The sequence below is a fragment of the Capsicum annuum genome, chromosome 12 (assembly GCF_002878395.1).
Source record: "Capsicum annuum cultivar UCD-10X-F1 chromosome 12, UCD10Xv1.1, whole genome shotgun sequence".
Lineage (NCBI taxonomy): Eukaryota > Viridiplantae > Streptophyta > Magnoliopsida > Solanales > Solanaceae > Capsicum > Capsicum annuum.
This window is the reverse complement of record NC_061122.1, coordinates 75,823,675-75,836,800: the sequence shown is the minus strand read 5'-3', so window position 1 is coordinate 75,836,800 and position 13,126 is coordinate 75,823,675.

Below are 13,126 nucleotides of genomic sequence, written 5' to 3'. Positions count from 1 at the left end.
TTCACTTATATCCACCTGAGACTTTTGTCTTTCCAAGTTTTGAACACTATTTTATGTATGATTTGACTATATGAGTCGTACTCAGACATTCAACTCGTATCTTTCTAGGAATTTCGCTCCTGGTTATATCTTTGGACACTATTATGCTCACGGTTGTTGTTCACGATACGACTCATATAGCTGATACGCATATTTTCTCAACTGAGTCTTTTTCTGGGTCTTTAGTTTTTTGTTGCTTACGAGTTATCATACGAATTATATACGATATTTACGACTTGTGAGGTGATTCGTATCTTTATCAAACTTTGTCTTTCAAGTATTTTTCTTCTAATGTCATTCCAACACTATTGTAAACTCGTTTTTTATGAAACAAACATAAAGTGCATCATATCTAACAAAAAACCCTAAGTTCAATTATAAATTGGAGGTTTTAACCATCGAAAGTGTCGTGTTTCCATACCACATTACTAAAAATAAAAACACTACTCTTACAGAATGAGTAGTTAAGTTAAAAATTAGTACTAACTTAAAAACACTCCCTCACTCACTTTTTAAGCATATTACATAGATAGGAATATGAAAAATGCCTTAGAAATCTTGAAATAGAGTTTTTGGTGCCTCACTTCTCTTTTTAGATTTGTGCAAAAACTCAATTTAATGAAAAGATGTTTGTTTCTCCTTATAGCCGAGTGATGACTAGGGCTGAAAGATTATTTCACCATCTGTCCTATTCAGTACAAAATAAAAGCTGCAAGTTTTTACATAAGAGGGAAAAACTATGCAGACAATGCATGCCAGTTATACTAAATCTTGCATATCTAGGGACCTGGTCCCTTCTAGTTAGTTGCTCATCATAAAAACTACATATAGAAATTTTCCCCTTTTTTTATAATGACAAACCAACCATTCAGCTTTGAACATCAGTGCACATTCATCATGTTTAATCAGTGTGATTACCACCTGAAGATTAGTGTTCCCCATATCATCATGCTTCCTTCATCATCCAAGAGACGGACTTTGTCCTTTGTTGTCATTTGCAGTAAAAACCTCTGATATGTTTTCTTTGTCAACATAAATCCCTTCATTAATCTAATAAGCATATCACATATTTTTTCCATCAGCATGCCATTCAAATCTGCAACTCAAATTACCTTTTACCTGATCCTTACTATATGAACTCAGTAGTATTTCCTCTTTTGGCATAATTAAAAAGTGAGAACAGTAAACCAAGTGTTAATTAAGCACAAATTAGTTATCTCATGGCCACTGGGGTAACACTAACATAAAGAATAACTTTTCAATTGAAAGAGAACAAATGTAACATAGAAAGTAAAGATTCATTCAAAAATAAGATAAGTATCATTATAGAGCATAAATTAAATGTTCTTAGGGAAGAAGCCATAGGAGTCAAGAGGGATTAAGAGGTTAAAGTCTTGGAAAAATATTTTCAATGAGAAGGGTCAGGTTGTTGTTATGATGCCTTATCTCTCTATTCAGGCTAAGGACCTCATATGCTAAGTTTGACACCTCTTCTTTAGTTCATTGTTCTCATTTCTAAGTATTTCTGTGTAACATGGGCTTCTTTTGGAGAAATGCAGAATTGTCACCTAGAGCTTGCTGATTTCTTTATCCTTTGTAGCTAGGTTGAACTTTAATTACTCTATTTCCTTCCTAAGGTCTATTTAATAAATGCTACATGGTTTGACACATTCAGTCTTAACTACTGTTTGCATGTTAATTGTTTAAACTATAGAACTTTGGGTTCTATATTAACAGACAATGCCCTAATGATTAAGTACTTTGTTCATCCAAAATCCATAAGGCATGCCATGATTTACATTCTTTCTAAGACAAATTTGTGAATATGCTCTATCATCAATGCAAGCATATTAATGAATTTAAAGCTACTCAGGCATTCCATTACATACAAATCAGTGAATGAGGAAGTTCTTTTCTTTTGTGAACTAGGAAAAATTATCTTATTAACAAAGTCAAAGACCAATCGAAATTCACTCTGGAGTGATTTCCAATTCACTATAGACATAAATTTTCCCTTGATTTGGATGCATTAGTTAAGAATTATATTGAAGACAGTTGCTTAGAGACAGTTTTCACCCTATATACAGGAACTTCAAAAATTATTCCTAGTGTTTCCTTATATAGATTTATTTTCTTTCCTTGAACCTTTGCACTAAGGCTCAACATATTTTCTAAGAATTCCAAAGTGAAATGGAATTCCCTAAATATCTCATCAAAAATAGTAGGAATAGGTTTTGCTAGAATTCCCTAATATAATTCCTTTCCATGAGATGCATCCAAACTTGATGTTTAACCCGCTCAAAAAGTTACACCAAACCAGGTTCTGCTAGCTTATTTTAATTAAAAATCCTTCCACTTAGCTGCTTTTGATTCTTCAAGAACCTGTTTCTAACCTTCTTGGATATAACCTTAATTTTCTCCCCATTCTTTCTTTTGATATAAGTGATAAGCGATTCTTTTTCAACTACTTTTATCTTCATAGTACAAGGTCCCTAAAGATTCTAATGCTTCTCAGTAGATCTTCTAGACCATTTGTAGAGATTCTTGGTATTTTACTCACATCAGTTTTTTTATGATCAACTATGCTTTTACCTAGACTTTTTGACAGTAAAATGAGATTTTTAGCAACCTTGGTTTCATCCACTATAACACTATCATAATAGTTGATGATTCATGGAAAATTATTTATTAACAAGTTTAGTGATGGATGAGTTAAGCTTTTGAAGAGTAGGAGAAGAAGGCTATTTTTTAGGATGTTTTAGGAAGGAATTTTTCACAATGCTAAGATCAAAATCATTTGAAGGATAGGAAACTGGGAGAGGAGCAACCATCTAGAAGGTCTTTTTCTTCGAAGGCTATTTAGAGTTTGGATTTTCCCTTTTTGATATGAGAAGGAGTGGATGCAACAACATATAAGAAATAATGAGCACATTGAATTTTTTTTAAGGGGAGGGGGGATAGGGGGAACAATATATTATAAATAACATATTTTAGTTGACTCATATTTATTAGAATAAAATAACTTTTTTCTAACATAATGACAAGTAGGACACAGATTTTTCTTAGCAGAACAAATAAAAATTGCACATAGAAGATGCTAAGCTGAGAGTTGTGATTAGGTCGCTATCTATTTTGGGTGAATCTTAAAATTTGTTCATATCACATTTGTCCACCTTTTAAGTTGGTACCATAGGTGTAGACCTACAGAAGTACATTACTGAGTTAATCAACATAGACCTTATTTACCAAGGATACCTTTCTCCTAAACATAGCAAAATTTTGTTAGGAGACACTGATTTACATGATAGTAGGTCAGGATAATTTGATCAATCCCAGCATCAACTTGTTAGATTCTTGATACCATATTATATCACCCTCATCTTCACGTTTCATGCTTTCACCATCGTTATCATGAATGATTTCTTCAATTTCTGAGACTTTATTGCCATTAGGGATCAATAGCTTCATATACTTTTTACTCTAAAAATTTCATATTTGTTATGCTAGGGACCTGGTCCTCGAAAATCAATTATTTAAACATAAGACATTTCTAATTGAAATGTCCTGAAAGAGATGTCAGTCAGATCATTAAAAGTTAAACTTTGAGCACTTATTAATGAAACGTTTCTTACTACAATCCCTTTTCTCATTCCTAGAACTAGGATCACAAATTAAATTTAGAAACCCACTTGAGTTTGAGTTCTCAGTAGGTGGAAAATGGTGTGATCAAATGCTTTTTGGACCATCTAGGTAGAATATTCCTTTTCACAATTTTCTGTGGCTTGAAACCCATAGATTGTGCACTCCCTTTCTTAATATACCTGGAACCATTCATTTTAGCTCTTATCCAGATCTGATAGTATTTTTATGAGCCTATCTCTTCTACAATGAGTACATAGAAGGTTGTGTAGCCTTTTCTTAAGATCATAAGTAGTCTTTTCTTGAGACCCACTAACTTGGGATCCTTTTTAATAACCAAGAAACTTCCCATTGTTATCACCTTGACAAGTTAAGTTAGAAAGGATTTGAGAGGATGTAGTCCATTGTAGGGATTTTTTAAGTTCTTTCTTAAGACGGACCAGGTCCCTCTCCAATTAGTCATTCTTCTAGAGTACAGAAATAAGAGTTTTTTTTTGGAATCCTTTACCTTCTCTTTATGATCAATTTGAAGTTGTAAGGCTTCTTTCTTCGCTTTATTATCAAAAACATCTATTTTTTTTGTTGGCTCACCAAACTCAAATTATTAGATTTAGTCTTAGCACACTGTTCTTTTATTTTGGAAATCTGGAGAGTTAAGGTAATTAATTCATGCCCCCAATTCTTTATCTTTTATTTTAGACCATTTTTCTTAATACTCAATTTGTACATTGTATCCATCAATACATTTGCTATCTTCTTTAATTTCATATCAGAATAATTTTCAACATTCTTCTTAATGTTAGAGAAAGTTACCTCATTTTTTTATTCATTTTCAATGTATGTTATTAGGTTAAACAAGGAATAAAAGGTCACTCTTTCATATTTCACTATAAACATGGAAATATCTGCAGTCTTCTCACCTTCATCAGATTTTTTTGAGAATCACCCCAACCAGCTAAAGCTTGTTAAACTGCAAAATCAACAACAATTTGTCTTCTTGATTTTACAGGGACCTTGTCCTTGTTTCTTCCTTTGTCACTTTTAGTGTTGTGATAATCCTGATAGTTCATTTTGAGCATTAGAAGATCCTTAATAAAATGTTCAGGACTTCCACATCTGTGAAAAACTTCAAAAGTGTCTTATTTTCTATTCTTACTTTGGTTTCTTTGAAACTTCCCACTTTTCTTAATAGCTCTAAAATTTATTTTCCAAGTATGCAACCTCAGTCTCCCCTTTCTTTGAACCTGAACTTGAAAATTTTAAAGCCAAATATTTTTCCCTTTTGACTTCCTTCTTTTATTCTCCTTGTTCCTTCTTGATTTCATGGTTTTCCATGTTCCCAATTAGCTCATCCATAGAGAGTGTCTTCAGGTTCCTTCCTTAGTAATAGCATTTACTCTGCTTTCCCAGGATTTTGGAAGAACCCCAAGAATCTTGCTCACTTGCTTGTACAATGGAATCGCTTCCCCAAAGCAATGAAGCTTATTTGTGATGTAAGTGAATCTTTTGTGCATTTCTTGTATTTCCTCTCCTTCTTTCATAGTGAAGGCTTCATACAGGGTAGTCAGCATGTCAACTTTTAGAATCCTCCAAATCAGTAGTTCCTTCTTGAGCTATCTTTAACAAGTCCCAGATTTTCTTGTTTGTTACAGAAGAAAAATCCTGTTGTATTTACTAGTCCTATACTACAAACAAACAGTTTCTTTTCTTTGTGGTTTTTCTCAATTCTTTTTCTATCTTCATCAATAAACTCTCTCCTACTTTTGTTGACCATTTTTGAAACATCTCCTTTTTTATCTTCCTTAATAGGTACATGACAACCATAAAGAATAATGTCCATTAGCTTACTATTCTCAACCATAATAAAGTCAAATAAACTTGGTTTCCACCACCCATAGTACTGTCGATTGAATCTTTGTGGTGTAGTGGTTGATTGATCTTTTTCTAAGATAGGTGGAGTAGTCATGCTAACTAAGGCACTCAAGGTGTGAATGTTGTGCCCAAGTAAACATTCAACTGTACGAGGTCTCACTAAGTAGTAAAGTGGCCCCTTAGAATCCGAGAATCGATCCTACAAGGAGTAGTGTTAAGAAACTACCGAATTTTAGTTCACAATTAAGAATAACTAGTGCAACGTAACCAAAAGATTTTTTGATTTGTAGACTAAAATTAAAGTAAATAGTGTGTAAAATTAAATTGCTTGGAACGTCAACAAGGAGAAACCCAGAGTTAAAGCACTGTAAACAATCATACTAAGCTATTGAACTTTATTTGTTAGATTACATATCTTGGGTGTTGATTCGCAGGGTGTATCACATGATCATTGTCTCTCGATCTCTAATCTTCTACCTAAATTAATATTCCAACTACATCGTTGAGAGTGGATGTAATAATCCATTTAGAGGCATTAAGATGTCATCCTGTAAGTGTACCAAGAATGGCTTCTAGGTATATCTCTATCCTAGATGCAAATTCAAATTCCATATTTTATAAAAGAATAAGAACCTTATTCTCTTTATCCCCACGTTCTATCCTCTTATTCCCTCTCCGGAGTTCACAAAGATGACAATGGATGAATTCTATGGGTTGTGAATCCTTAAAATAGTTATAAAAAGGATAAATAAACAACAAAATATGGTAAGTAATCACAACTAAATCAATTCAATCAATAGTAATTATGTTCTTGGTGTTAACCCTGGAAAGGGGCCTTTTAGAAGCTTATGGAACTAACCTTAATCAAGATAAATGAATCCATGATAAAATCCATTAGAAAACTAAATCAAAGATATAAAAAACCCAATTCAATTGTTTTCCATTCCCTCTCTAAGCTTAAAAGACGTCCAGGGTGTTTTCCAATGTGTTTTAAGTGTCCTATTTGTATGAGGAAGATTTTAGTTGTATGGGAATAGGGTCCGAAATGCCATTTTCATTCTTATGGAGTGAGGTCTATTGCGTGGTTATCATTACCATTAAATGGGGTTTATCGAGCGAGGCTATTCCCATACCCTCATTGGAATTCCCTTTTCAAGTCTAAACTTGTCTTAAGCGATTGTCATTCTATCCCAAGCCTTGTGGTGTTATTTACACTTGATTTACAGATTGTTCGTCATCCATATATTATCATAATCAACTCAACAAGAATCCTACATCATCAAACACCACAGATTAGAGCATAAAACAACACAACATTCAAGATAATGAACTGCAAACTTAAGCTAAGAACTAGTTTTGCCCATTTTAATATTTAACTTACTGTTTGACACTTTACTTGATTGAATTGAACCTTGAACAACAAAAACAAGTTTTTCCACACATAATTACACAATAATAACCTTAGGAACTCATTACACTTTCTAGAATTCATCGAGATCAACTAGTCCAACTCCTAGCTCAAGCTAGTAACTCTAGTTTTCTCATTTGAACTCTCAGTGACCAAGTTTAGTACAAACATGTTTGGGAAACACCTTAAACAGTGTAATCAAATAATTAAACACTTGGATCCTTAATTATATCATTTTTAACACATTAATAACACAAGTTTTCCTCAAAGAATGGATAAATAAGCCAGGATATTAACACTGAGGTGCATAAATCTACCTCAGATCAGTGAACCTTTTAGAGTGACCTTGCTTTGATACTAATTTCTCAAACCCCGAGGGTTGCACCTCAGATCACGTCCCCCAGTGTCAATCATAGGAAAACAAACATTAATCATGAAGGAAAATAAAATATAGTGCAGGAAGAGTAAAAACATTCAAATTTATATTTGGAAACATAGGAAAGGAAAAACCACAGCTTGCCCTCACAAACACTAAAGTAATCCACTACTATCAACCTACTGATGATAGTATAGATTTCATCCTACCTCTAGGATTCTTTCACTTGTAGAAACTCTACTGCAAGATCATTTTGGTAACTCTAGCAAGCACCCTCTACGCTGATAAATTGTAATCAGCCTCACACTTAGGAAACTTTACCTATGCACCTCTCTCAAAAGAAAAACACTACTCTTAGAGCATGAGTAGTGTAGTTACAAATCAATAATAACTCAAAAACACTCACTCACTAACTCTTTAAGAATATTAAAAGATAAGAACATGAGCAATGCCTGAGCAATCTTGAAATGTAGTTTTTGCTGCCTCGCTTCACGCTTTGGATTTGTGCAGAAAACTCAATTTGATGAAGAGGCATATCTTTCTATTTATAGTGGAATGATGATGAAGGATGAAAGATCATTCGACCAGCTATCCCAATCCGTACAAAATAGCACCTACACGTTTGTTACACAACAGGACAATACAATCCATACAGGGAATGCCAACTGTAGCGAATCTTGCATATCCAGGGACCTGGTCCCTTGCAGTTAGCTGTTGATTATCAAAACTTCATATAACAACTATAAAATAGAGAAATGAGCCTAAAATCTAACCAATTAGTCCGTTAATCTAATCGATAGTTCTGACAAGTCATAAATGACGTGTAGTCACTGTAGAAAGGCTCAAAAAGCTGTAAATGCACACAAATCTAGAAAATGATTGTGAGGGTCATTACGTAACCCTGCTAGTAGTCCTACCTCAAATCATAATATATCTTAGACCTTACTAGATTAATGGAGTGCATAGAATAATGTTCCTCCTCTAATATCAATTTCACCCAATCACCTACTCTCGGCGTGCAGACTTAGCCTCCTATTCTCAAAATACCATCAGAATCAAGTAAGTATTCCTTAGCATCACCTTCCTTCAACTTATCCTTAATTACTCTGAAACTAACATCATTAAGCTGATGATCTAAATCTGCTCCACAAAAGAAGACATATCATCAAAAGATGCAAAAAAACACCTAAGAATCATAATATCATGCCTAAATATCTACTTATCCAAAGACTAAATCTCTAAGGCCAAGGGCCTCTCTTGGGTCAAAATATTCGCCAAACTACCCGTACTAGTTGACTTCCATATCAATGCATCCACAACCACATTAGCCTTGCGCGAACTATAGAGAATAGTAAATTCATAATCCTTAAGAAACTTACCCAATAATGCTGCCTCATATTAAGATCTCACTCGGTAAAGAAATACCGAAGGCTATGATGATCTTAGAAGATCTCACAATGGACTCCAAACAAACAGTGTCTCCACAAGATAAAATCAAATACCACTGTGTACAACTCCCAATTGTGGGTAGGGTAATTCATTACATGGTACTTCAACTGAAAAGAAGTATATCAAATTACCTTACTTTCTTTCATGAACAGACACCTAACCCAACACTAGAAGCATCATAAAATATGATAAAACCCATGTCCACATTAGGAAAAGTCAAGTTAGGAGATAAGGTAAAACGTCCTTGATCTTTTGAAATCTCACCTTAAAAGAATTAAATAATTGAAAATAAGTCTTCTTCCAAGTCAACTTAGTTAAAGGAACAATGATAAATGAAAAACCCTCAATAAAGCATTGATAGTAGCTTGTTAAACCGACAAAACTCCAAATCTCAGTAGGAGAAGTAGGCCTAGAAAAATCATGAATTTCTTAAATCTTGGCTAGATCAACCATGATACAATCCTTGGTAACCACATGACCCTAGAAAGATACAGAATCTAACAAAAACTTGCACTTAGAGAACTTACCATATAATTTCTCATCTTTTAGCCTTTGAAGTACATTTTCCAAATTCTTCTCATAGTTGGCATCCCTCTTGTAGTAAACCAAGATATAATCTATAAATTTTATGAAAAAATAGTCATGATAGAGTCAAAACACCTGATTGATCACTGCATTAATGTGTTGGGGCATTGCTCAACCCGAAGGACATAACCATGAACTCATAATGACTATATACAGTCAAAAAGGTTTATTTGGAATACATAAATCTCTAATTCTCAATTGGTCATACCCGAACCATAAATTAGTATTTGAAAACACTGAAGTACCTTGAAATTGATCGAATAAATATTCAGTAGGAGGAAAAGGATACTTATTCTTAATTGTCACCTTGTTCAATTATCATTAATCAATACACTTGCACATAGGCCCATTCTTTTCTTCCAAAATAAGATAGATAAATCCCAAGGTGATACACTAGGTCTGATGAATCCCTCATCAAACAACTTCTACAATTGATCCTTATTTCCTTCAACTCTGTTGGGGCAATCCTATAAGGTGGAATAAAGCTGGGCTTTGTTCTTGGATTAACATTAATAGTGAAGTTAATATCATAATCTTGAGGCATACTAGAAAAATACATCAAAAAACATTAATGAATAATGAACAATAAAGACCAAATCTAAAGAAGATGCTGAAGAAACACTAGTATCATAAATATATACAAAAAAAGACAAAGATTCCCTTTCAACCAAGTGACGAGCACACGAAAATGATATAAATTTCCTAGGACCTAAATTAAATGCACCCTTCAAAGCTATCCTTGATACGCTCGACAGAGCTAAAGTCATGGTCTTAGTATAAAAATCTAGAATAGTATAGTAAAACCCCAACCAATCTTTACGCAAAATGGCACTGAAATTTTCCATAACTAGGATGATCAGATCTACCCAAGTCTTACTCCTAATAAAAGTCACAATATAAGATCGGTACAGCTGATCCACCTCTATAAAATCTCTTATAGGGGTAAATACAGGGATAGGTATGTCAAAAGGCTAACTAGTATAATCAAAACCCAAAGAAAAATATGAAGACCTATAGGAAAAAGTCAACCCCAAATCACATATCAAAAATGTAGTTATAAAACATAAGGGGTTTTCCTTGCGATAACATCGGAATCCTCTGCCCTAATTCTTATATGCATAGCATAGAACATTCCATGCCCACTACCTAGCTGAATACTTTCACAACCACCATCACGATCACCACTAACTCTGTCTAACATATATTGATTAGTACCTTTACCTCCCTGAGGGTCACCTCTTATTGTTGTTATAAGAGTAGGGATCAACACACAGAGGGGACTATCCTTGGACACATGGACAAACACATTATGCACATAGCTATAGTTGTACCTGACTCAAATGAAGAAGGTACAGTTAATCTAGAATGACCACCCTAGAATGACACCTACTACCCAAAGTTGATGAGTCAAAAGACCACTATTTGAACCCTGCAAAACTGTCTACACTGGTCTACCATAGTACCCGTAGAAACCTCTAAAATCTCTACCTCAAGGGGTGCAACCGCTAAACTAACCCTGATGGTGTACCCTTTAGGAACCTATATGAGAAGCATAAAGAATAACATTAGTTATTTTTGCATGATCCACTATACTCTGAAATAATTCCCCTAACACTATTATTGATGAAGAACCCAACTAAAACTTAATATCCAATCCCTTCACAAACTTTTGAATCTTTTCAAACTCAATAGAAATACAAGCAAAAAAATATTAAGATAAGGCATGGAAACGTACCTCAAAGTCAATGAAAGTTATAGATTGCTGTCTATATGATAAAATTCTTCTCTAACCAGATTCCTTAGATTGTATGGCATGAACTTGTACAAAAAAGCCTCAACAAACTGATCCCATGTAATCTTTAGCAAACCAAGAGTTATGAAACTAAAAAGTGACCTCAATTAATACCTGGCTATAACTCTCAACTGAAGTGATCTTTAACACCCTAGATTTTTTGCCCTTGGAAATTTCTTGACCTTTAAGCTTATTGCCCAGACAACGACTTGACCTAAAAAGATGTGATGTTTCCTTATGGGTCATATGACCCAAATCATAGCATGAATAGTAAGTTGTACACATTTTTACTAAGTTTTTGGCCTTTTTATGGTTGGGTCTTGGAAGTCATTGTGAGACATTAATATTCATAATGTATTAGTCGTAGTCTCACCAGAGTGATTTATTATAATTTATGTTGCTATAAAAATTACTACTACATGAGTTGTATAATTTGGTCACGAGTCATAGGATGATACTCTTGACCTTACCATAGAGGCTACATTGTGGTACTTCTTTGATTATGAGTCATGGTGATGTCTCATAAGGAGACCCTACAAGTCATATAGTGACCCATAGTCACTAGCAATAATTTTTTAGTCTTTTTATTAAGGGGATTATGTTTATTTTGTCTTTTCCCCAAAAATAACCCATGAACTAAAACTCCTTTGGGGTATCATTACCACTCCAAAACAAATAAATATAAATTCTTAAACTCTCTTAAATTCTCTCAAAAAAAATAGTTAGGGTTTCTCAAAGTTTGAAATTAGAGCTTCTAAGAGAGATTCGTTTAACAAATTTTATGGTGATTAAGGCATGCCACTATACCATTATATTTATTTTACTTAAAGAATAAAATAATATGATTATTTATATGAATTTGAATATGGGTTTTGATATAGGTTGAGTGTTTTGGAATGAATATTTCTTAAATGGTTTCCCTATGATTTATATTACATTGTTCATGTTTTTTTGTGCTTTTAAACTTATGGGATGTGTGGGTATGATGAATAACTAGGGTATTATGATTTCTCCCAATTTTATAAATATTTCTAATTGAATTGGAAACAACCCAAACATAATTTTGTTAAAGTGGTTTTGAGTATTAGTATAATTGCATTGAACTACTTTCAAAACAATTTCATGATATAAAGTGGTAGTTGAAATATGATGGTTTGATTTAATAAGCAAAGGGGATCGGTTTCCCCCACTCACATTAATGAACAAAGGGAGTTGTTTTCTCCAGGGTAATAGAATTGTAATGGCATGATGATATTACCTAGAAACTGTAGTTGGTATACAATTTCAAAAATGTATGCCTTAAATTGAATTATGGTCTAATGGGAATGTATGAATAGTGTTTTAGTTGGGCTTAAAAGATGGTTTTGTCTCTAGGTTTTGAAATTTGTGTTCCCAAGAGACCAATAGTGGAAACCATATTTGCCAGGACGGGTGGTCTACATGACCTAGTGGTTCAAGTTTCCCATATTAAATAATTGGGTGGTTTGATTCCCCCATGTTAAATAACTTGATCCTTATATTATCCTCTATATATGATTGGGAGGTTAGAGTCCCCTACAGTATATATGTAAATATGATTATCCTTTGGTTCATGTGGCTAAATAAATGGGTGCCTTTTAAGATGGGGGAGAACTAAACACATATATCCCATACATGCCTTTTTATGACGGTTGAGCTATGCATTCCAAACAAAAGTTTTTAGGTTTATGCTGAGCCTTATTCCCAAACCCATTATTTTATAAAAGTATATATATATATATGCATGCATGTATGTGAACATTTATATTGAGTTGAACTTGATTTTTAATTTTCATTAGAGTTGAACTGGATTTTGAATTTTTATTACTTTATCCTTATCACTAATTTACATGCTAGCGATCAACCCGCTAACAATCTTCAAACATTGTATCACACGCAATATAAGAACTTAAGATACTTCCACTTCTCTTAATCATCGATAGGATTT